The sequence below is a fragment of the Rana temporaria genome, chromosome 1 (genome assembly GCF_905171775.1).
Source record: "Rana temporaria chromosome 1, aRanTem1.1, whole genome shotgun sequence".
Classification (NCBI taxonomy): domain Eukaryota; kingdom Metazoa; phylum Chordata; class Amphibia; order Anura; family Ranidae; genus Rana; species Rana temporaria.
The window spans coordinates 462,464,655-462,491,254 of NC_053489.1; positions in this window are offsets into that span (position 1 = coordinate 462,464,655).

A 26,600-nucleotide genomic window follows, 5' to 3' on the forward strand; every position below is an offset into this window, starting at 1 on the left:
AGCCTTGTTCGCTGTCAGGAGCTTCATGCCACATACTTCCACCTGCTGTATTCTGTTTCGCATGGACAATGTGGCGGCGGTACAGTATGTCAACCGCCTGGGAGGCACCAAATCCAAAGTCCTGGCGAATATTGCGAAGGAATTCTGGCACTTCTGCCTAGCCCACAACATAACCCCTATTGCGGAATACATTCCGGGAGTCTCCAATTTGGTAGCCGACTGGAACTCTCGCTATCTTCGCGACTCCAGCGACTGGAGACTGGATCGTTCAGTATTTCTTCACTTGCAGCGGCTCTGGGGGCCACTATCTATAGATCTCTTCGCCTCCCGCCTCAACCACCAGCTGCCTCGCTTCTTCAGCTGGAGGCCGGATCCGAAGGCATATGCGGTGGACGCTCTCCGCCAGCCTTGGCCGGAGGGCACGCATTATGCGTTCCCCCCTTTCCAAATAATCCCCAGACTCCTCCTACGGATAGCCAACCTGAGGGCGAGTGTGGTGCTGGTCACGCCATGGTGGCCGACCCAACCGTGGTTCCCACTATTACTGGGGATGACCGTGGACCTCCCCAGGCTGATTCCCCACTTCCCTCACCTCCTCACCAACCCGAACAAGGGTCTCCACCCCCTGGTTCTGGAGAACAACCTGCCGCTTCTGGCGTGGTTGGTTTCGGGATCCCGGCCACAGATAGAGACCTTTCAAAGTCAGCTCAGGATCTCCTCGCCCTGGCCTGGGCCCCCGGGACTAGATCGGCATATCGATCAGCCTGGAGACTCTGGGTTCGTTGGTGTGATCAACGACAGGTTGATCCCAAACAGGCCCCTGTATCACTAGTGGCGAATTACTTGGCGGATTCGTTCGAATCCGGTAAATCGTACAGCTCCATTAACATTTATCGGTCGGCTATCTCGGCCTATCACTGCCCCGTGGACTCTTTGCCAGTTGGCAAACATCCGCTGGTATGTCGACTATTGAGAGGTGTGAAGTTTCAACGTCCCCCTCGGCCTAGATACCAGGCAACCTGGGATGTATCCAAGGTGCTTGATATGTTCGCCAGATGGGAGGACAACGCGGATCTTTCACTAAGACTACTATCCATAAAACTAACGGTTCTCCTATGTCTATTTCCGTCAAAAGAGTGTCAGACGTTAAGGCCCTAGACATCTCTAGGCGACAATTTTCGCCGCAGGGAGTCGAATTTTCAGTAGTACGCAGGACTAAGACCGGTATTCACTCGGTCTTTTACCCATTTTTTCCCGCTCATCCACTCCTCTGCGTCGTTCGTTGCCTACAGGCATACGAATCACTGACCGCTACCCTGCATCCCTCAGGCTCTTCACAGCTTCTTGTGTCCTACGTCAAACCACATCACCCCGTCTCGTCTGCCTCCCTGGCGCGCTGGGTGCGAGTCGCCATGGAAATGGCAGGGATCAATGTTGCCCTCTTCGGAGCTCACTCCGCCAGGGGAGCTATGGCTAATAAGGTAGTCACATCAGGAGGCTCTCTCTCCGATCTCTTAATGGCGGCGGATTGGTCTTCTGAGGCCACCTTCCGTCACTTCTACTTCAGACCACAGGACCATGTCTCCATGTCGGTCCTCTCTTAGGGTTAATCTGTATTGTGTTAAGTCATATCTGCATACTTAAAATGCTAGCTTTGAACTTGCATAAGATATGAGCCTCCTGTCTGATATATAATTCTAGATTTTCCTAGCTTGTGACGGAAAATATTAATTATATGATGACAGGAGGCGAGTATCTTCCCTCCCGACCCACCCTATTACGCTTGTTTTGATTTTCGCAGGTTACTGAGTGCCGACTTGGATCCTGCAGACGGATGATTCGGTTCGGAAGATGATTGAATCCTGTTCCATGTTGGAACGCAGTTCACTAAAGAATCCTCGTTGGGATGCAGTTTTTTCCTGAGATCCCTGTTGGGGCACAGTTAGTGGTTGGATTCCCTCCCGGAAGCTGTCGGATGTCAGCCGACCGGTCTGAGGTCCAGAAGACACGCTTCGATCCTCCGTATTGGTGGCGCTACAATCTCAGATGACATCGCATCAAGAAAGAGGAGGAACGATCAGAGGCAGTCCGTTTTATAGAGGTCACTGTCATGGGCGTGGCTGGAGATTATATGGACTGCTGGGAGTGGTAGTTTATTGGAAAAGTTTTTTACATTGAAGTTATTAAAAGAAAGATATAAAATATTTCTGCTGTGAGCATTAATAAAGAAAGATTAATGCATAAGATACTCGCCTCCTGTCATCATATAATTAATATTTTCCGTCACAAGCTAGGAAAATCTAGAATTATTAAGATAGATGGCAACGGCCACATATGACATAATCTGGTTAAATGCAAGTTCAGCTGGAACCACTGAAGGCTCCTTATACCTTTCCATAGTACAAAAAAAGAATCCGGGTGCAGCGATAAATTTGTGGAATAACTGTGTTGAGCCGCTCTTTTTTGCGCCCAATAAATAAATGAGTGCCCCAGAATCCAAACTGTTTGCTGGGTACCTAAAATTTAAACAAACAAATTAGGGCGAACATGCAACTTAAAACATTTCGACTTCCACCTTCCTAATGCCTTGATATCAAATTCTGGGAAACCCAAACCGGGCCGCTTCCGAGGCTGCGCCTACCTGAAAGGAATGGGAGGAAAACCTAAATTTGCTTAATCCCAAGCTCTTCAAACACTTCTTCAGGACTGCATCAAACTGGTATTTTGTAAGGGAAAGCAGATTATCGTGAATAAGAAAAAATCCCCCCCCCCCCCCCCCCCCCCGGAGGCCTTATCCCCAGGAACTGTTTTACCAAGCCTACTGGGAATAGGAGTAACTCCTCATGTTCCCGTAAATGGATCCATTTACCCCTGCCACATTGATCTGTTTTGGAATGCTGTAGCCATATATGCACCTCCACATGATCCACCAATACTTGATAAAAAAGAATCCCAGAGCCACCTTGCTTGTTTGTTGGTACCAATTCTGACATACGAAATGCACCTAAAAAGGCAAGCACAAAGGCCGTCCTAAAAAATAAAGCTTCATAAGAAGAAAAACAAACATTTGAAGTAACACTGCAAAGGCCAATGAGAATGCCAAGAGAGATTGGTCTTCTGCCGTCTGTGACAAAATGTAATTTATTGTACCCCTTCAGTGCCTGTTTTACCGAAAAATAAGAAGTACACGACTTCAGACCTAACAGACAGAAGAAAAAGGAAATGCCGGCCAACACATTTGACACATGGCTACTAGAAAAAATGCTGCCACATTAAACTGGACAAAAAGGCCAAAATAGCGCCCCCAGAAGCCTTATTATACTGAAAACCTTCCATGCTAGCAAAACCTAACCAGCTGCTCCAAGCTGCAGAGTAACTTGACCTAGGGGCCAGTGAACCCCTAATAGCATCTGTCGCAGCACTTAGATCATCTCCCACAGATGGGCTGGGCAGGGCCGCCATCAGGGGGGTACAGGCAGTACACCTGTAAGGGGCCCAGAGGTCCCCAGGGGCCCGGATGGCAACCCCCTTTTTTTTATTTATTTTTTATAAAAAAAATATATATTTTTTTTAATATATTTTTAATTAAAGGGACAATTTTTTTTTTTTAGGGGTATGGGGGGGCCGGAGATCCCAGAGCCCCTGATGACAACCCCCCTATATGAATATATATTTAGTATTATTAATATTATTATTATTATTATTATTATTATTATTATTAAAGGGCCCAGGGCCTCGGATGGCAACCCCCCTTTTTTATAAAAAAAAAAAAAAATGTTATATATATATAGCACCCTGTCCCCATGTATATAAGGACAGGGCCTCTTCCCGACAACCCTGGCCGTTGGTTGTCGGGGTCTGCGGTCGGGGGGCTTATCGGAATCTGGGAGCCCCCTTTAATAAGGGGGCTCCCAGATACCGGCACCCCACCCTAGGTGAATGAATATGGGGTACATCGTACCCCTACCCATTCACCTGGAGGAAAAGTGTCAAAGAAAAATAAACACACAACGCAGGGTTTTAAAATAATTTATTAGTCAGCTCCGGGGGTCTTCTCCGCTCTCCGGGGGGTCTTCTCCACTTTCCGGGGGATCTTCGCTCTCCGCTGTCGCCTCGGCGCTCCCCGGTTCTTCTCTTCTCCCGCTCGCTCTCCGGTGCCTTCTTCGGGGCTGGCTGCCGCTATTTTTTTTTAGCTCTATTACTAGCGGCGGACAGTGTTTATATGGACACTCTGCATTAATTTTTATTATACTCACATTTTTTACCTTTGACGCTTTGTTAATGGTATTACTAAGGTTTTTTTTTTGTTTGTTCACACGCACTGCTATTTATTCACTTGATAATTCTCAGGTTTCTACTTAATTTAGGTATTAACCCCTTCTTGTTATCCTATTGAGGTCTCACAGATCTATTTATAGATATAATTTTTTTTACACTCAGTCGATGTTTCATAATTTTAATTGATATTTATCTAGCAAATTGAGATTGATACCCCTGCTCTAGATTGATAACCTAGATCAGATAAACATTTTGTAGCATGTTATGTATTGTAATTTGTTATTGTTTTTATCCTTTCAATAGTTAACTATAATTCATGCCCCGTACTAAATAATAGTTGCAAATAAATTATACTAAAGTAGCCAAATCAAGAGCATTATAAAATACAAAACAGATGTGATAAACATGCATGTCTCTGAACAGTTCTGAATACCAGTGATTTTAAATTTTCTCTAAATAAATCAAAGTCTAAAAGCCACCACAAGTAGCATTACCATGGCAACCTCATATGCAAGATCTCAAACTCCCTCAAAAACATGTTATGAGTCATATAAATAAGCTTTATAAAATAAATAAATAAGAACAGTATACTTAGAAAAATGGCTACCTTTGCCATTCTAACTAATCATAAGGTGTGTATATATATATATATATATATATATATATATATATATATATATATATATATATACATTATCTCGCAAAAGTGAGTACACCCATCCAGGGCCATCTTAATAGCATCATGGGCCCCTGTGCAAAGTAATGCTATGGGGCCCCTACAAGCTTGCCCCAATTTGTGCACCTACTCTCAAGGATTAAAGTACAAGGGGCCTAATCCTCAAAAACCCGGCGCAACGTAACTTTTTCCATTTAAGTTACACCGCCGCAAAATCTCTAACTAAGTGCCCGATCCACAAAGCACTTACCTAGAAATTTTGAGCGGTGTAACTTAAATCCGGCCGGCGCAAGGCGTTCCTTTTCTCCAGGGGGCGATTCCCATTTAAATTAGGCGGGCTCCCGCGCCGGCCGTACTGCGCATGCTCGTGATGTCATTTTCCCGACGTGCATAGCGCGAAATTACGTTACGTCGGGCTTTGTGGATCGCGACGGGACAATAAAGTTGCGTCGGGTAAAAAAAAAGATACGGCGCCAAAATTTTTTTTAAAATAAAAAAAAAATCGCGTCGCTAGCAAGAAAGGTCTGTTTTTACAAGGTGTAAACAGTTTACACCTTGTAAAAGCAGCCCTAATTTTGCATTTGCAAAATAGCATGTCACTTGCCACCCGTCCCCTGTCACCAGATTCAGCGTGTCAATTGCCACCCATCCAGGGCTCAAGTCCTGCGGGAACGCATGGGAACAGAGTTCCTGCACTTTTTTCACAGCAGGAACTCAGTTCCCTTTGCAGGACTAGAGCAGCCGAGCCACCCGAGCCAATCCTTCACTAAGTGGCGATGCCCAGCTCGAGTCACTGTCAGGGGCAGACGAACCTTAGTAATCCTTTATGTTACTGGCCGCTTCCTGTATATGGATTCATCAGGTAGTGTGTGGGTATTCCGTCACTTCCTCGATGCCGCAATGTCTCCTGGGAGGTCTGCCGTGAGTTATCGTGGGATTTAGAAAGAACTTGCTTCTTTCTAAATCCTGCGATAACTCACGGCAGACCTCCGCAATGTCTCCTGGGAACAATGACAAAAGCTCCCAGGAGACATTGCGGCATCGAGGAAGTGACGGAATACCCGCACACTACCCGATAAATCCATATACAGGAAGCGGCCAGTAACATAAAGGATTACTAAGGTACAGTGGATAAAAAAAAAAAAAACATGTGGTTTAGTAATTATACATATGAGCGTATAATTTTTATTTTTTTGGTGGGGGAGTGGATCGTGGGTGGGAGTTCCCACACTTTTTTCCCCAGGACTTGACCCCTGCACCCATCCCCTGCCACCAGATTCTGCAGCATATGGTCTGGGGACTGACAGGCTGACCCCCCTTTGCAGCAATGCTGGTAACACTCATATGCCTATTTCCCAAAGACAACCTCTGGATACGACACTGAGCATGTGCACTCAACTTCTTTGGTTGACCATGGCAAGGCCTTTTCTGTGGAGCCTGTCCTGTTAAATTGCTGTATGGTCTTGGCCACCGTGCAGCAGCTCAGTTTCAGGGTCTATATGGCAATCTTCTTAGTTTCAGGGTCTATATGGCAATCTTCTTATAGCCTAGGCCGTCTTTATGTAGAGCAGTGTTTCTCAATTCCAGTCCTCAGGCCCCCCTAACAGGTCAGGTTTTCAGGATTTCCATTATTTTGCACAGGTGATTTGATCTGTTTCACTGCCTTAGTAATCACCACAGCCTTTTCATCTGAGGGAAATCCTGAAAACCTGACCTGTTGGGGGGGCCTGAGGACTGGAATTGAGAAACACTGATGTAGAGCAACACATTTTTTTTTTCAGATCCTCACAGAGTTCTTTGCCATGTTGAACTTCCAGTGACCAGTATGACAGAGTGAGAGCGATAACACCAAATTTAACACACCTGCTCCCCATTTACACCTGAGACCTTGTAACACCTAGTCACATGACACCGGGGAGGGCAAATGGCTTATTGGGCCCAATTTGGACATTTTCACTTAGGGGTGTATTCACTTTTTTTGCCAGTGGTTTAGACATTAATAGCTGTGTGTTGAGTTATTTTGAGGGGGGCAGCAAATTTACACTGTTATACAAGCTGTATACTCACTACTTTACATTGTAGCAAAGTGTAATTTCTTCAGTGTTGTCTCATGAAAAGATATAATAAGATATATACATATAAACATAATAATGTATATTGTGAGGGGTTAGCCAGACAGCGGGTGTGTGTGACCCCCTGGAAGGGTTCAGCACACAAAAACACTAGGCACAGCAGACAGTGGTAGGAGGAAAACAAAAAGGTGCGGTTTTATTTGAACTATATACAAAATAAATATATGACAAAAAACAAAAGAAATACAAAAATAAATCCTGGTTAACTTGACCTGCTCGCTATAAACGTTGGTGTCCCTAACTAACAACTGGGTACAGCCTTGTGCTGCCCCAGTCCCTGACTTCCTGCTGTTTAAATCTCTTAGCAATAGCCACACAGGCTTGGTCTCACCGCACAGAGATCACACTCCCCAGACTAAACACACAGATCTGGTTCCAGGTTGGAGCATATCTCTCTGCCTGCTGGTAGTTTTTGTAGAGGACCTAATGAGCCCACCTAATTCAGCTGGGCCCATCAAGTCTTCCAGTAAGACTCCCAGCACTCCCCCTAGAGGTATAAACTGGCATAAAGCCTGAGCCTAAGGGATATATACACTGCATCATGGATGCAACCAGGGAATTTAACATGCCTGCTGCCACAATATATATACCATATTTATCTGCGTATACCGCGCACTTTTCTGCCCTGAAAATCAGGGAAAAATTGTGGGTGCGCAATATTCGCCGATACCCGCTTTCCCGCGCCGAGTTTGAACACTGCGCCGGCATATACAGAGTGCAGTACACTCGTGTATAGTCGGGCAGCCTTGGACGTCCAGGACGTGAGCGCGAGAGTAGCCGAGCCTGCCTCACTATACACGAGTGTACTGCGCTCGGTATATGCCGGCGCAGTGTTCAAACTTGGCACGGGAAAACGGGGAACGAGCAGGGAGGACACCGCAGAAGGACGCGGGACCCAACGAAGAGGACACCCGAAGCCGCAGACGGACGCCGGACCCGACGAGGCCGCCGATGGACGCCGCGCAAGACACCAAAACTGTAAGTACTAAAATGATTTTTTTACAGGAATGCGGGTCCACTTTAGGGGTGCGCGCTATACGCCGGAGCGCGCAATACCAGATAAATACGGTATATATATATATATATATATATACAGTACAGACCAAAAGTTTGGACACACCTTCTCATTCAAAGAGTTTTCTTTATTTTCATGACTATTAAAATTGTAGATTCACACTGAAGGCATCAAAACTATGAATTAACACATGTGGAATTATACATAACAAAAAAGTGTGAAACAACTGAAAAAATATTTAATATTCTAGGTTCTTCAAAGTAGCCACCTTTTGCAGTAGACACATCTCTAGAACTGGTAAGAGGAGACTGTGTGAATCAGGCCTTCATGGTAGAATATCTGCTAGGAAACCACTGCTAAAGAAAGGCAACAAGCAGAAGAGACTTGTTTGGGCTAAAGAACACAAGGAATGGACATTAGACCAGTGGAAATCTGTGCTTTGGTCTGATGAGTCCAAACTTGAGATCTTTGGTTCCAACCCCTGTGTCTTTGTGCGACGCAGAAAAGGTGAACGGATGGACTCTACATGCCTGGTTCCCACCGTGAAGCATGGAGGAGGAGGTGTGATGGTGTGGGGGTGCTTTGCTGGTGACACTGTTGGGGATTTATTCAAAATTGAAGGCATACTGAACCAGCATGGCTAGCACAGCATCTTGCAGCGGCATGCTATTCCATCCGGTTTGAGTTTAGTTGGACCGTCATTTATTTTTCAACAGGACAATGACCCCAAACACACCTCCAGGCTGTGTAAGGGCTATTTGACCAAGAAGGAGAGTGATGGGGTGCTGCGCCAGGTGACTACCTCTTGAAGCTCATCAAGAGAATGCCAAGAGTGTGCCAAGCAGTAATCAAAGCAAAGGTGGCTACTTTGAAGAACCTAGAATATGAAATATATTTTCAGTTGTTTCACACTTTTTTGTTATGTATAATTCCACATGTTTTGAAGCCTTCAGTGTGAATCTACAATTTTCATAGTCATGAAAATAAAGAAAACTCTTTGAATGAGAAGGCGTGTCCAAACTTTTGGTCTGTACTGTATATATATATATATATGTACAGTACTGTGCAAAAGTTTTTGGTAGGTGTGAAAAATATTATAAATGTAGAATGCTTTTCAGTTTTGATAGTTTATTTTTATCAATTAACAAAAACCGAAAGTAAATGAACAGAAAATGATTCAAAATCAAATCAATATTTGGTGTGATCACCCCTTGCCTTCAAATACGCATCAATTATTCTAGATACCCTTGCACACAGTTTTTGAAGGAACTAGGCGGGTAGGTTCTTCCAAGCTTCGTGGAGAACTAACCACAGATCTGTGTATGTAGGCTGCCTCAAATCCTTTGGTCTCTTCATGTAATCCCAGACAGACATGATAATGTTGAGATCAGGGTTCTGTGGTGGGGGTGACCCCTCTTGCCACCTATTAATGCACATCAGTGCTGACAATCAGAGCCCATCAGTGCCTCATCATTAGTGCCTCCTGATCGGTGCCCACCAGTGCCACCTATAATGCCACCTATCAGTGCCACCTCTCTGTGCCGCCTATCAGTGCATATCAGTGTCACTTATCAATGCCCATCAGTGCAGCCTCATCAGTGCCTCCCAATCAGTGCTCACCAGTGCTGGCTCACCAGTGCTGACTCACCAGTGCCCCTCAATGCCACCTATCAGTGCCCATCTGTGCCACATCATCAGTGCCCATCAGTGCAGCCTATTAGTGGCCATTAGTGCCACCTCATCAGTGCCCATCAGCAAAGGAGATGTACCCGTTTGCAAAATGTTATAGCAAAATATGAAAAACATTTTCGGCCTTTTTTTTGTTTGTTTAGAAAAAAAACACCCCAGTGGTGATCAAATACAACCAAAAGAAAGCTCTATTTGTGTGAAAAACGTGATAAAAATTTTGAGTACAGTGTTGTCATTCAAAGTGTGAGTTCGCTGAAAGCTGAAAATTGGCCTGGTTCGGAAGGGGGTAAACGGGTCCAGTAGGCAAGTGGTTAAGGAATTATGTGAATAAGAGAATCAGCTGACTTCCATCATCCAATCATGTGCAAGCAAAAATACTTGTTCTGATTGGATATTCTCTGCAAAATTAGACCACATTCACTAAGCTCAGGGAGAAAATTGCCATGCAAAGTGAGCAGTCTATTAGGCTTTAGTAAATCAACCCCAATGTATTAACTTTCCATACTTTGCCATTAATTTGTCATAAGAGACTATGCTCTGTACCTTGTTTACTAAGCCTTGGTTCTTTAGCTGGTTCTGATGACAAGATAGAACAGTCACAGATGATTTACAACATGCAAGCAATAACATTTTAAAATGTACAAAAATTCTATATAGCACAGGTGTTAAGGCAGTATTAAACCCAAAACCAAAAATGTAATATATTTCAGCTTACCAATCATTAGATGTAGTGATTGCATTTGTTTTCCTTCTTTTAGGCTTTTTTTATCTATGTTTATTTTTCAGTAGAGGCAAAGCATACAGAAAGTCATCAGCTCACAAGATTTCTGTCAGGATCAACAGGTATTTTTTTAACTTACTAAACAGATGTAACAAAGAACTTTCAATAATATATTTAACAGACATAAAGGGAGCAAACAAAATAAATTAATTAGAGGTGCATGTGCGGCGGCACCTGAGATGGACGCATAGTCTGGGAGCTCCATCCGGTTCTAGTCGCTCAAGACTCCTTTAAGAGGAAGTAAACTCTTTTCATTTAGTCCATTATATTAAGTAATTATCAATCTATAGCCACTGTAATCCAGAGAAAATTGCATATTACTTACTGTTTAAAGAATCTTTAAAAAAACTTGTTTCCAGAGGTAAGGCAGTTCCATCTTAAGTATTGTTTTCTGAGTCCACATAGAGTGTATTTCCCCCTATACATTGAGCACTTCCTGTACTGTTAACCAAGCCTCCTTCTCAATCCAACGTTTCTATGGCAACCTTGCTTCCCTGCTCATAGCCACTTGTTTAATTTCATAGTATTTACTTGTGCCGATTATTTAGTGTTTGCCTATGTCAGTCTTATCAGCTTCAGCTGATAAGACTGCAGTAATGCAGTCTGATGCCCAGGTTTACACTCCATGTGATATCACATGGTCACATGGGGTGTAGGAGGAAGCTCTAAGTGATTATGCAGTCTTGTGGGATTTCACTGTTGTGCTTAGAAAGTCCTGATAACAGAAAGACAAGCAAACAGAGTGTGTTGTAAATCAGGGGAGATCTGGGCATGCTCCAGTGACGTCATTCTAAAGAAAAAGAAGGATTACAACAATACTAAGCAAGTAAGGATATTTCTACAAGCAGTGTTCATTATGGTTTTTCATGCTGATTTACATGGGATAAAGTTGTGGGGGAGGGTTTACAACCACTTTAAGGAACCTCCGCTGCTACCACTGATGTCTGCAGGATGTGTCCGCCTTGACTAGCAGGGACAATTCAGAGAAGGAACTCCACAGGCCACAGCCTCCAAGATGGCAACACACGCTCCTCTCCCGGCCTTTCCCCTGCTTTCTCCTGAGCCCTCACACACTCAGGGCTCAAATTTGAGTACTCCCTATGTGGGACCCCCCTCAATCGCCTCCACTGAATCTCTGCTGGGACATACTATAGAGGCGCTGGGTCTATCCCACATGGAAGCAGACACTCCACAAATCCAAAAATCATTACAGCAGGCCAGCCTGAGCCCTGACCACCCGGCAGCTATGGCTGCACTGTTTTCCAAGTTTGCTGATCTACTCGATCATGGGCTACATACCACATGTACCAAAATCACTAGTGACATTAAAGCGGACCTTCAAACTTTAGGCTCCTGCATAGAAGCTATTGAGACAAAATTGGATTCTACTATTGCCAGAACAAACCAAAACACAGACCGCATCCAATACCTTCAGGATCAACTTAAAACAGCCTTATCTAAAATAGACGATCTCAAGAACAGAAACTGGAGATATAACTTTAGGATCTGGGGGCTCCCGGAATCCTTTAAAGATGTACCCGAAACAGTACGCTCATTCATTAACCTCCCTGGCGGTATTCCCGAGTGTGGGTCGGGGTTAAATTTCAGTACCATTAGCAGTAACCCCGAGCCACACTTGGGATTGTATCTCAGTATCCTGGTGCAGTGTACTTACCTTGTCACCAGGATCCTGCGATGTCCCCCCCACTGTGTCTGCGGGATGTGTCCTCTGACTGTTGCCTCTGTGTGCCGGGCTCCGTTCCCTGCGAGTGTTGCGTCACATGGTGGCAGAGCCTGGCGGCAAATTAAAAAAATACACAATACATAACACATACAGTACACTGTAATCTGTAAGATTACATTACTGTAAGAAACATTTCACCTCCCTTTTGTTCCTAGTGCTTTGTCCAGTGCCCTGCATGCAGTTTTATATTATATGTACAGTTCTTTCTGCCTGGAAACTTGAGATTGTCCATGACTAGTGTTGCTCACGAATATTCGCATTGCGAATATTCGACTCGAATATAGCATATTCGAGAAATCGCGCTATATTTCGAAATTCGCGGTGAATATTCGCAATTCCGAATATTCGATTTTTTACAATTTTTTTTTTGAATCAGATCACATCCTAGATATCTCCATCGACGTCTAAAAGCATTGCTGGTATAATTAGAGACCCTGGGCCGAGTAGCTGAAGCGTTCATTGAATTTTCCAGAAAGATCGCAATGCGATTATTCGGCAAACGCAATATCGCGCGATTATTTTCCTCGCCCCGATCTTCCGCATCAGAGCGATTTTTACAGTTTCATTTTTAAAACAGATCACATCCTAGTGATCTCCATAGACGTCTGAAAGCATTGCTGGTATGATTAGAGCCATTGGGCCGAGTAGCTGAAGCGATCATTTTATATTGCCGAATATTCGCAATGCGAATATTCGGCAATAGGAATATTGCGCGATTATTTGCTCCGCCCTTTTGCATCAGAGCCAATCAGAGTTCTCCTTCCACACTCGTCACAGGTTAGCAACCAATAGGAACCTGCCTGCATGGACATTATATAAGCTCACTCCCAGCACCATTTCATTGCAGATTCAGAAGCTTGCTATAGAGTGTGGAGGCTGTTTCTGTGTTCCTGGTTTCCTGGTTTCCTGTGTCTTTGTTCTTGATTGATTTAGATCATCACCAGCATTGCTATTTAGTGATTCCAGTGGATCTTTTCCAGTATATCAACTGCTTTTTTCAAAGCAATAGACCCAAGAGCTTTTTTCAAAGCTACGTTTTGTGCTGTTTTGTGCTGTTTTTTTCATTTGTGTTACTGTTTGATCCTGCAATCCTCCCTGTTCAGTTATATTTGCAAGAGATTTCAGAACACATATTGATCTGAGCTTTATAAAAGAGCTTTTCTAAAAGCTAAGTTTTGTTCATCTTGTGTTACTGTCAGATCTTGCAGGTTCACTGTTCAGTGATATTTGATAGGCATCTCAGTTCAAATTTTGTTTAGTTTTCCCTAAAGAGCTTTTATAAAAGCTAAGTTTTGTGTTCAGTTTAGTTAAATTTTGTGTAGTAAGTGTACACACTGTTAGTGTACATTTATTTCATCTAGCTTAGCTTAGTGTGTGTTTAGTGTCTGTGTTTATAAAAAAAAAAAAAAAAAAAGTTAGTGTTTGTTTAGTGCTTTTTTTTTTTTTCTTTAATTTTGTAGTCCTTGTCTGGTGTACTACTTTTCTTATAGTTTAGTAGCTGTCTGTGTACGTCTTTGTCTGCGTGCCTGTCTTGTAAAAAAAACACAAAAACACATTTTGTTCACATTTTCCCCCCCAATAAAGTTTAACCCCCCCACACACATATCAGCAATTATGAGCGGCATCCGTGGCCGTGGCAGTAGGGGTAGGGGAGTTACTCCCAGTGCTGGATCGCTGCCAGCACGGGGTACCTCTCGTGCCCCTACTAGTGGTAGAGGATCGGGTGCAAGGGGAGTACGCCTGATCCGGGAGTTCTTCCCATCGGGCAGCCGCCCGATATTGCCATCTCAGGCTCAAGTAGTGGTGGACTACATGGGGCACAGCAGTGCCACTGAGTCGTCGGTCCCGACTCACAGTAGTACCACCATTACACCGTTGCCTGTACTACCCCCCCCCAGCCCCCAAGAGTCCAGCATCTTACTGTTCGACAGCGACAGTGATAGGGATCTCTTGGGGGAGGCCATGCATCAGGCAGACCTCCAGCTCTGTCCTGATGGTCAGGACCTTTTTGAAGGGATGGATGAGGAGGATGGGATACCTGCTGGCAGTATCCCAGAGACATCCCTTCAAACTGGTGCTGCTGTTTTGGTGCAGGAAACAGCAGCACCTAGTCAGACCCAGGCGTGGGTGAGGGGACAGCGGAGCCAGGCTAGAGGCTCCATGTCACGTGGTTCCCTCAGACCAACACATCTCAGCCCTTGGTCTGACATCTCTGGGGGCGAAGAGGGTGACCCATCATGGTTGCCATCTGACGCGTCGGCTCACTACGTCAGTGACGACGGGGAAGGTAGGCACCCTGGTGAAACGGTGCGCCAGGTCACCACCAGGGAGACCATCGTCAGGGTCTCCACTGGTGATGGCAGCAGGAGGTGTCAGGAGGAGGAGCAGCAGCAGCAGCAGCAGCAGCAGGCAGCTCCACCTGTGCGCACCGAATCCCAGCAGGTGCAAGTAAGCGTCACCCCATCTGACAGGAGGGCGGTGCTGAAGTCACCTGTCTGGAATTTCTTTACCCTGGTGGCAGACAACCCTACCGTGGCCATCTGCCGGATTTGTAAAGTGAGGGTGAAGAGAGGGAAGTGTTTGGCTCGGGTGGGTACCACAGCCCTGAACCAGCACCTCAGGATAAACCACTGGGCGTTGTATGAGGAGATGAAGCGTGGTGGTGGTAGCAGCGCCACCACCACAAGTGAGCAGGGTACAGCAGCCCCTGCCACATCTTCATCTGTTTCCAGCAGGTCATGCCCCCCCGCTCCCTCTAGTAGAGGTACTGGTACCGGCAGCCAGACCTCTACTTCCACAGCACCCTCCACGTCTGTGTCCCGCACTGCCGTCCGGCGCCAGGCGTCGATTTCAGACGCCTTTGACCGCACCACTCCCTTCCCCCCTGGAGACCGACGTGTGCGTTCCCTCAATGGGCTCCTGGCAAGGGTTATTGCCCAACATCTGCTGCCCTTCAACATAGTTGACAGCAACCCCTTCAGGCAGATGTTGGAGCAGGCCCAACCCCAATGGCGTGTCCCCAGCCGCCATTTCTTTGCCAGGACTGGTGTCCCTGCCCTACACCAGCACATTGTTCAGAATGTAACCCTGTCGCTGGATCACGCTGTCAGCGACAGGGTTCATCTGACAATGGATGGCTGGACCAGCAGGCATGGGCAGGGACGCTACATCAGCTTCACGGCCCATTGGGTTTCCCTCCGAGGCGTCGGTGAGGGATCGTCGGCAACCGATCTTGTGGTGCCGCCCCGGGGTGTCCAGGGGAGAACTGCTGGTCTCCCTCAAGCCACTGTCTCCGCAGCTGCTGAGCCTCCCAGCAAGCGCCCCCGTAGCTACTCAAGTGTGGGGCACGTGCGCTGTCAGGCCGTGCTCCAGCTTGTTAGTTTAGGGGACCGGAGACACACTGCAGAAGAAGTGCTGAAAGCACTTCAAGCTCAGGTCCAGAAGTGGCTGACACCCCGAAGGCTCCAGCCAGGTATGGTTGTCTGCGATAACGGCAGCAACCTACTCGCCGCCCTCCATGCTGGCAGTCTGACGCACGTGCCCTGTCTGGCACATGTCCTCAACCTGGTGGTGCAGAAGTTCCTGCGCACTTATCCAGGGTTGAGTGACATTGTGGCAAAGGCGCGTAGGATTGCCAGCCACTTCAGGCGCTCCCCAACCGCTACCGCGTCCCTGTCCAAATTGCAGCGGAAGTACAATCTGCCCCTTCACAGGCTGATTGTGGACAGTGTGACGCGGTGGAACTCCACCCTCCACATGCTGAAGAGGTTGTGGGAGCAGCAAAGGGCGGTGAGGGAGTACCTGATGGAACTAGGCACTCAGAGGGCTTCACCACAACTCCCTTTCATCGCCTGTGCGCAGTGGGGGCAGATAAACCAGGTCTGCCAAGTGTTGTCCTCCTTCGAGCAGGCGACCAAGATGGTCAGCAGTGAGCAAATTGGCCTCAATAGCGTGCTGCCAATACTGTTCATGCTGGAGAGGACACTAGATCGCCTGCTCGAGGCTGGGGAGAGTGCCTTGGTGGAGCAGGAGGAGTCAGCAATGCTCCACCGAGACCAGGGCCAGGACCAGGAGGAGGAGGAGGAGGAGGAGGATGATGATGAAGAGGAGGAGGAGGTGGTTGCTGGTGTCGTCCCGGAGTCAGGGCCTGGTCAGGAGGGAGAGCCGGTGTTGGGGGCACCGATAGTCCGGGGGTTGGGCATGTCTGAGTTTGACCAGCAGCGCCTCAGGGAAGAAGAGTCGCACCTCATTAACCTGGCCAGCATTGAGGAGTCACAGCGGGCTGTGCTCTTCCCCATGGCTGCCCACATGCTCAGATGCCTCAGGAGGGACCCCCGGGTTAAGACCATCAAGACGAGGGATGATTTCTGGATGGCCACCCTTTTGGATCCCAGGTGCAAGGGGAAACTGGAGCAGTTCATCCCAGCCAGCCGGAGGCAGCACCGGATGGAGGAACTGCAGGCAGCCATTGTCAGACGGTTGGAGCAGGCAACTCCCCGGCCTCCAGTTGTCCCCCCTCATCTCACCCAGCAGGTGGCTGCACCCAGCTGCAGCCGAGCAGGGGACCTAATGGAAGAGATGAGGATGTTCTTCCAAACCGAGCGACCCAGTACCACCACCAGCAGCAGCAGCAGCAGTCACCACCAGCGGCTGTCCCACATGGTGGCAGACTACATGGCGTCCGTCGGTGCTTCTGACAGTATGAGCACCGACGACCCCATGGAGTACTGGGTTGCCAGATTGGACACCTGCCGCGAGCTCGCTCAGTATGCGCTGGAGTTATTGTCTTGCCCCCCCTCCAGCGTACTATCTGAGCGGACATTCAGCGCGGCAGGTGGGGTGGTCACGGACAAGAGGACCCGTCTGTCCACAGAGTCCGTGGACAGACTCACATTCATAAAGATGAATGAGTCCTGGATCGGCGGTGACTTTCTGGCACCCGTCGTCGGTTCAGGGCGCTGAAGGGTCCCTTGCCATGCATTCCCTGATGAAGCCCCGGACCTGATGTATTTACAGTGCTGAATATAACTATTTCAACATCAGAGAAAATCAATGTTAATATTTGGTACAGTAGGCTTTCTTTGCAATTACAGCGGTCAAAAATTTCTTGTAGTTTTACACCAGCTTTGCACACACTGGAGGAGGGATTTTGGCCCACTCCTCCACACAGATCTTCTCTACATCAGTCATGTTTCTGGGCTATCGCTGAGAAACACGGAGTTTGAGCTCCCTCCAAAGATTCTCTATTGGGTTTAGGTCTGGAGACTGGCTAGGCCACGCCAGAACCTTGATATGCTCCTTACAGAGCCAATCCTTGGTTATCCTGGCTGTGTGCTTTGGGTCATTCTCATGTTGGAAGACCCAGCCTCGACCCATCTTCAAAGCTCTAACTCAGGGAAGCAGGTTGTTGCCCAAAATCTTGCAATACATGGCCCCGGTCATCCTCTCCTTAATACAGTGCAGTCACCCTGTCCCATGTGCAGAAAAACACCACCAAAGCATGATGCTACCACCCCCATGCTTCACATTAGGGATGGCGTTCTTGGCATGGTACTCATCATTATTCTTCCTCCGAACACGGTTAGTGAAATTATGATCAAAAAATTATATTATAGTCTCATCTGACCACATGATTTTCTCCCATGACTCCTTTGGATCAGTCAAGACAATTATGTCAGCAGTTATTTCACACCCTATATACTCTTATTAAGACTGCTGTACATCATGGCAACTCCTGCCCATGTGATATGACTCTGTATCAACTACTACTGTTAATACTACTACTGCTGCTTCTGCTGCTGCTGCCCAGTCAAGACACCTATGTCAGCAGTTATTTGACACTCTATATACTCCTATTCCTACTGCTGTTCATCATGGCACCTCCTGCCCATGTGATATGACTCTGTATCAACTACTACTGTTAATACTACTGCTGCTTCTGCTGCTGCTGCCCAGTCAAGACACCTATGTCAGCAGTTATTTGACACTCTATATACTCCTATTCCTACTGCTGTTCATCATGGCACCTCCTGCCCATGTGATATGACTCTGTATCAACTACTACTGTTAATACTACTGCTGCTTCTGCTGCTGCTGCCCAGTCAAGACACCTATGTCAGCAGTTATTTGACACTCTATATACTCCTATTCCTACTGCTGTTCATGATGGCACCTCCTGCCCAAGTGATATGACTCTGTATCAACTACTACTGCTAATACTACTACTGCTGCTGCTCAGTCAAGACACCTATGTCAGCAGTTATTTCACACCCTATATACTCTTATTACCACTGCTGTTCATCATGGCACCTCCTGCCCAAGTGATATGACTCTGTATCAACTACTACTGCTAATACTACTACTGCTGCTGCTCAGTCAAGACACCTATGTCAGCAGTTATTTCACACCCTATATACTCTTATTACCACTGCTGTTCATCATGGCACCTCCTGCCCAAGTGATATGACTCTGTATCAACTACTACTGCTAATACTACTACTGCTGCTTCTGCTGCTGCTGCTGCCCAGTCAAGACACCTATGTCAGCAGTTATTTCACACCCTATATCTGACTCTGTATCAACTACTACTGCTAATACTACTACTGCTGCTTCTGCTGCTCAGTCAATACACCTATGTCACATTTTTAAGTTTATCAACATAAATTTCATATCGATGCGTTCACAAGGGCCGTGTATTTCAAACGGTGTAGTCGTTGTATCGATCGCATGTACGGTTGAGGATTTATTAAGCTTTGTTTGGAGGCTTAAATCATGTATTTGATCTGTGAATTAAAAGCGTTTGTAATGTTATTTCTTTCCATAAATAACTTTCCTGACCTCAGTGCAATATTCCTCCTCACTGACCTGGGGGGGAGGGGAAACCTCTTGAGGGGGGAGGGGCGACCAGGAAGTCAGCATACTCTATACTTTGCAGATAGAGAAAGAAGCTGTGTGTCCTAAAGATAGTGTAGTGGTTATGGTGAATGTCTTTGGCAAGGGGCTCAGCAATTAAGCTATTCAGCATTCCCACTCGCATTTTCCTCAGGAAATGCATTGTCTAGTTACATTATATTTTAATACTACTGCTGCTGCCTCCATGCTGAGTAAAGCTTCATGACCTCTCTGGCACAGCGGATCCACCAACAGCCTCCGCTACAAGCTACCAGACCGGATCTAAACAGCAAGTGTAACTATAACAATGAACCTTATGTTAAACCCTGTTTTGCGGCATTTATACTGCAACCATTGGGCTGTCTGCAAGAGCTCATCTGCATTCTCTCTCTCTTTCTTGCTCTCTCTCTCTCTCGGTATATATATATATATATATATATATATATATATATATATTGTTGCTTTTGTTATGTTCATTTTTCAACAGTTTATTTTGTGTTCGTCGTGTCTGTGTCCGTGTGCTTTAGTTTGTCCTAGGTTTGTGTTAAATAAATTAATAGTATAAAATGTTGTTGCTTATTATGAAGTTAGATGTGTTGATGTTGATTTGTTCGATGTGAAGTTAGATGTGTTGAAAAACCTAAAAATCTATCTCAAAAAGAAATGAAACATTTCCAAAAAATAATATTTTTTATTATAAAAAAAAAATCAAAGTGATTGGCTCATGCGCTTTTGCAATTTTTCCAATTCACGCATTTCTCTCATTTGTTGCTCCTCCAGTTGCTTGTTTTGATTGGCTAAATAGCACATTTTCCTCTGGTTAGCAATAATTAATTCTTGCCTTTTCGTTATTGCTGCTTGTCTCTGCATAATCTCTTTTACAGCTGTTATGATATAAGAAAAAACAATTTGATTACAAAGACCGTTAACAAATACATAAAATATTTTTTTTGCTTATTAATCAATCATTATCATGTCTATACATTTGTTGTGTGTCTAACACATACAGGGAGTGCAGAATTATTAGGCAAATGAGTAATTGGACCACATCATGCTCTTTATGCATGTTGTCTCACTCCAAGCTGTATAGGCTCGAAAGCCTACTACCAATTAGGCATATTAGGTAATGTACATCTCTGTAATGAGAAGGTGTGTGGTCTAATGACATCAACACCCTATATAAGGTGTGCATAATTATTAGTCAACTTCCTTTCCTTTGGCAAAATGGTCTAAAAGAAGGACTTGAGAGACTCTGAAAAGTCCAAAATAGAGAGATATCTAGCAGAGGGATGCAGCACTCTTAAAATTGCAAATCTTCTGAAGCGTGATCATCGAAAAATCAAGCGTTTCATTCAAAATAGTCAACAGGGTCAAAAGAAGTGTGTGGAAAAAAAAAGGCGCAAAATAACTGACCATGAACTGAGAAAAGTCAAGCGTGCAGCTGCCAAGATGCCACTTGCCACCAGATTGGCCATATTTCAGAGCTGCAACATCACTGGGGTGCCCAAAAGCACAAGGTGTGCAATACCCAGAGACATGGCCAAGGTAAGAAAGGCTGAAAGACGACGACCACTGAACAAGACACACAAGCTGCAACGTCAAGACTGTGCCAATAAATATCTCAAGAAAGATTTTTCTAAGGTTTTATGGACTGCTGAAATGAGAGTGAGTCTTGATGGGCCAGATGGAAGAGCCCGTGGCTGGATTGGTAAAGTGCAGGGAGCTCCAGTCCGACTCAGACGCCAGCAAGGTGGTGGTGGAGTACTGGTTTGGGGTGGTATCATCAAAGATGAGCTTGTGGGGCCTTTTCGGATTGAGGATGGAGTCAAGCTGAACTCCCAGTCCTACTGCCAGATTATGGAAGAGACCTTCTTCAAGCAGTGGTACAGGAAAAAGTCACCATCCTTCAAGAAAAACATGATTTTCATGCAGGACAATGCTCCATCACACGTGTCAAAGTACTCCACAGCGTGGCTGGCAAGAAAGGGTATTAAATAAAAAAAAGTAATGACATGGCCTCCTTGTTCACCTGATCTGAACCCCATTGAGAACCTGTGGTCCATCATCAAATGTGGGATTTACAAGGAGGGAAAACAGTACACCTCTCTGAACAGTGTCTGGGAGGCTGTGGTTGCTGCTGCACGCAATGTTGATGGTGAACAGATCAAAACACTGACAGAATCCATGGATGTCAGGCTTTCGAGTGTCCTTGCAAATAAAGGTGGCTATATTGGTCACTGATTTGTTTTTGTTTTGTTTTTAAATGTCAGAAATGTGTATTTGTGAATGTTGAGATGTTATATTGGTTTCACTGTTACAAATAAATCATTGAAAAGGGTATCTATTTATTTTTTGGTTAAGTTGCCTAATAATTCTGCACAGTAATAGTAGTCACCTGCACACACAGATATCCCCCGAAAATAACTAACACTAAAAACAAACTAAAAACTACTTCCAAAAAAATTCAGCTTTGATATTAATGAGTTTTTGGGGTTCATTGAGAACATGGTTGTTGTTCAATAATAAAATGAATCCTCAAAAAATACAACTTGCCTAATAATTATGCACTACCTGTATACTTCTAGCATCAATACCATATTATGGTTCTACAATCTGACAGGTGCGCTTTATATGTTGTCCATTTTTATATCTACATTTTGTTGTTGAAATGTTATTAATCATTGTGCACATATTTACCTTCCTGAGCGAGGCTCACAGGAACGCTCTCTTCCTCCTGCTCTTCCGCTTGAGAAGTTGGGGTGGTGGGGGGGGGAATCTCCTCAGCTTGCTCCTCAACAGGAGCTGGGGTTGGGGAGTGGGAGGGCCCTGGCTGCTCCTCCTCATCCATGTCCTCCTCTGCCGCATCCTCCTCTGCCGCATCCTCCTCCTCCTCCTCATCGGCCTGGCGCCTTCTGCGCTTGGCGCGGACAACTGGCATTGGAGCTCCTATAATAACACAATGTTCATATATTATAAAAATGTTTTCTAATGACGTATGCAAATTCTGTGTACTGTGCTGTATTGTATATGAATACAAATTGATTTATATAGACAGTTAACCAATGGGACAATGTTATATTAAAGGGTCTTGTGGGCACTACAGGGGACTGAGCGTGAGCTGGGATGCAACCATGTTAAAATGAGCTGTTTTTGTCTCCTTTGTTTTGTTCAGACCATCTCATGTTAAAAAAAGGGCCTGATGGAGCACACGGGATTACTATAACAACCCCACTCCTAACACAGGAATTTAGTGGTAATCTATATATATAAAACTCAACGTGTGTGTGTGCATAAATGTATGTATGTATGTATGTATGTATGTATGTATGTTCCAGCATCACGTACAAACGGCTAAAGATATTTATATGAAACTTGGCACACAGGTTACTTATATGTCAGCCACAAACATAGGATAGGTGGTTTAAACCTTACCCACCCCCACTTGCCATGGTCGGGGTTTTTCTTTAAAGTCCCATGCAAAGCAATGGGAAAATTATGTTCCCACATAACTTCTGTGTTCCTGTCTGCTGCCCCATGTCTTTTTTCAACAGTACTATGAATACCTTGGCCGGTGGTGATATATGTTAGCACAACATGGCATCTTGGTTAACAACATCTGACCTTACATGAATTACATATGACCTTACATAACTGTCACCAAAGGAGCTGCGGTGGCTCCACGCGATTGCCACTGCACTGACAACTGATTCACCTCTGCAGCTAGGGGTTCGGATCCCGCTCTCGGCTACCTGTGAATTGAGTTTGGTGGTCTCAGCCCCGCCACTGGTGGGTGTGCTATGCGAGGTTGGGTTGGGAGGACCCCCTCACACCCGCCATTGCCAACCGGGGCATGGAGAAAGGTGGCAGATTGCCTCTGGGGGAGGCCTCCCAACTCCTGCAGGCCGGCTCCTCTCTCTTTCGAGTTCACGCACAAAATACACTTTTTTTAAAAAAAACATAACTGTCAACAATAACTTACCTGGATGATATTTAGCCCGAAGACGTCTGACATTACCCATTTGGCGCCTCTTGAGGTCAGACCACTTCTTAACAATGGCCTTGTGGTCATGTTGGCCGCCAAAGTCAGCGATTAGGGCGCTGACCACAGCCCTTTTCTGTGGCTGCCGCCGCAGGTCATCATATCCTGTTTCCAGGAACTTCTGCAAGATGAAGAACAAAGTATATTGTAATACTTCTGTTGACAGCCTTATGGATATATGACGTAAATGTATGCTATTCAACAATTGGAAGCATTCTCGCCTTATTAATCAATGACAGGGGTAACATGAAAGATTTTATATCCTGCCATTTCGGTCGCCACCTTTTTTGCATAAATATAGCAGCCATTATCATTTGCATAATTATGAATATATTATTAACAACACAGGATACACGTATAGGGGAGATATGCGTTGCTAACTCTTTTCCCTGTCAGGAGCCTAACGCCCCGGGGGGTCAGAGACGGGACCTTTTTCGGAGGACCACTGACGTATGTACCAGTCGCAGTTTTTTGTGATGTCACTCTTTAGGTGTGTGCACATTTTTCACTGCATCCGGGTGGAGTTTTTGGGTTGTGTTTTGCACGCCACAGGCTTTTCAACAGGAAAAATACAGCTGGAGGCAGAATGGTTGCAAAACACTACGTGTTTGTTACTTTACTCTGGGTTTCAAGACCAGTCCACCTCCAGCTGTTGCAAAACTACTACTCCCATCAGCCACGGTCTGTCAGTGCATGCTAAGAATTTTACTTTTGCTGCATTTAGGGTGCCACAGTTTAGAGACCCGTGCATAAAGGCCTGAAAAATGGGGGCCTGCAGAACTTACAATACTAGAAGTGCCAGCATTCCCAGGCATGCTGGAAGTTGTAGTTCTGCAACATCTAAAGGGCAATATGTATTCGAACGTCCTTGGGCCTTGAGGACACTGAAGTCAGGACGTTCGCATACGTCCTATGTCCAAAAAATTTTTAAATTCATTATGCTAAATAACAAGGAAAAGTGCCTAAATACACATTTGCCAACCAGGGTGTCTGCAGCTGTCCAGGCATGCTGGGACTTGTAGTTTTGTAAAAGCAGGAGACACATTTTTTGTGAAATACTAATATATGATCATATATACTAACTTTTAAACTAGACTAAAATGCTGGGCTGGGCTGGGACTTGTAGTTTTGTAAAAGCAGGAGACACATTTTTGGTTAAATACTAATATCTGATCATATATACTAACTTTTAAACTAGACTTAAATGCAGTTGAAGATGATGAAATAACAGTGGTCAAAATACTTACACAAATCAGCAACTTTTCCTCAGACTTAGTGAAATTGCTTCCAACCATGTTGCTGTGTGATTGCGCTGCGATCATAAGTTGGAAACTGGCAAGGCTCCAGGAAATGGTCGCGTGTTGTTCGCGTGTTGATTGCGCTGCTTGGACCGAGATGGGTCCATATGGCTTCGGCTGTATGGACCACAGTAACTCTTTTCCCTGTCAGGAGCCTAGGAGCCTAACGCCCCGGGGGGTCAGAGACGGGACCTTTTCGGAGGACCACTGACGTATGCAACCGTCGCAGTTTTTTGTGATGTCACTCTTTAGGTGTGTGCAAATTTTTCCTTGCACCGGGTGGAGTTTTTGGGTTGTGTTTTGCACGCCACAGGCTTTTCAACAGAAAATAACCAGCTGGAGGCAGAATGGTTGCAAAACACTACGGGTTTGTTACCTAACTCTGGGTTTCAAGACCAGTCCACCTCCAGCTGTTGCAAAACTACTACTCCCATCAGCCACGGTCTGTCAGTGCATGCTAAGAATTTTACTTTTGCTGCATCTAGGGTGCCACAGTTTAGAGACCCGTGCATAAAGGCCTGAAAAATGTGGGCCTGCAGAACTTACAATACTAGAAGTGCCAGCATTCCCAGGCATGCTGGAAGTTGTAGTTCTGCAACATCTAAAGGGCAATATGTATTCGAACGTCCTTGGGCCTTGAGGACACTGAAGTCAGGACGTTCGCATACGTCCTATGTCCAAAAAAATTTTAAATTCATTATGCTAAATAACAAGGAAAAGTGCCTAAATACACATTTGCCAACCAGGGTGTCTGCAGCTGTCCAGGCATGCTGGGACTTGTAGTTTTGTAAAAGCAGGAGACACATTTTTGGTTAAATACTAATATCTGATCATATATACTAACTTTTAAACTAGACTTAAATGCAGTTGAAGATGATGAAATAACAGTGGTCAAAATACTTACACAAATCAGCAACTTTTCCTCAGACTTTGAGAAATTGCTTCCCACCATGTTGCTGTAATATTGGGAAACTGGCAAGGCTCCAGGAAATGGTCGCGTGTTGTTCGCGCAATTGCGCATGCGCGATCGAAAAATCGCAATCGCAATATGTATTTTGGTTAAAATATCATACATATTCGATTTCAGAGTGCTGCTACAGCAGTTTTCGAAATATCTGCAATAAATTTCGCATTCGCATGTTGCGATATTTCGATAAAATATCAGGAATATTCTGAGCCAATCAGAGCGCTCCTCCAGCATATCTCGAAATTGCGCAATAAATATCGCATTCGCATGTTGCGATATTTCGATAAAATATCAGGAATATTCTGAGCCAATCAGAGCGCTCCTCCAGCATATCTCGAAATTGCGCAATAAATATCGCAATCGCATGTTGCGATATTTCGATAAAATATCACGAATATTCTGAGCCAATCAGAGCGCTCCTCCAGCATATCTCGAAATTGCGCAATAAATATCGCATTCGCATGTTGCGATATTTCGATAAAATATCACGAATATTCTGAGCCAATCAGAGCGCTCCTCCAGCATATCTCGAAATTGCGCAATAAATATCGCATTCGCATGTTGCGATATTTCGATAAAATATCACGAATATTCTAAGCCAATCAGAGCGCTCCTACCGCAGTTATTAAAAAATCGCAATTATTTTCGCATTCGCAATAGCGAAAAATCGCATTCAATTAATTTCGATAAAATATCACGAATATTCGAATTTAGCGAATATATCTCGAATATTCGAATATATATTCGAGATATATCGCGAAATCGAATATGGCATATTCTGCTCAACACTATCCATGACAACCAAAAAATTTCCCTTTTTGTCAAAAGTGGATTTATACCAGCTAGAAAACATTGATAGTAAATTAGAACACTTGCAGAATTGAGAGATAGTAAATCGTGAGGAAATTAATTGTATTATTATTATATTATTATTTTTTATAATTATTTATAGTTATTTATTATATTATAATTTATGATTTAGTGTTTCAAACGTTATCATACCTGGGATATCTACTAGACTCTTGTTTGGACAGATTTAAGTGCATTATTACTAAGAATTACAGGCCTAAAATATAAAACTCCAAATTTC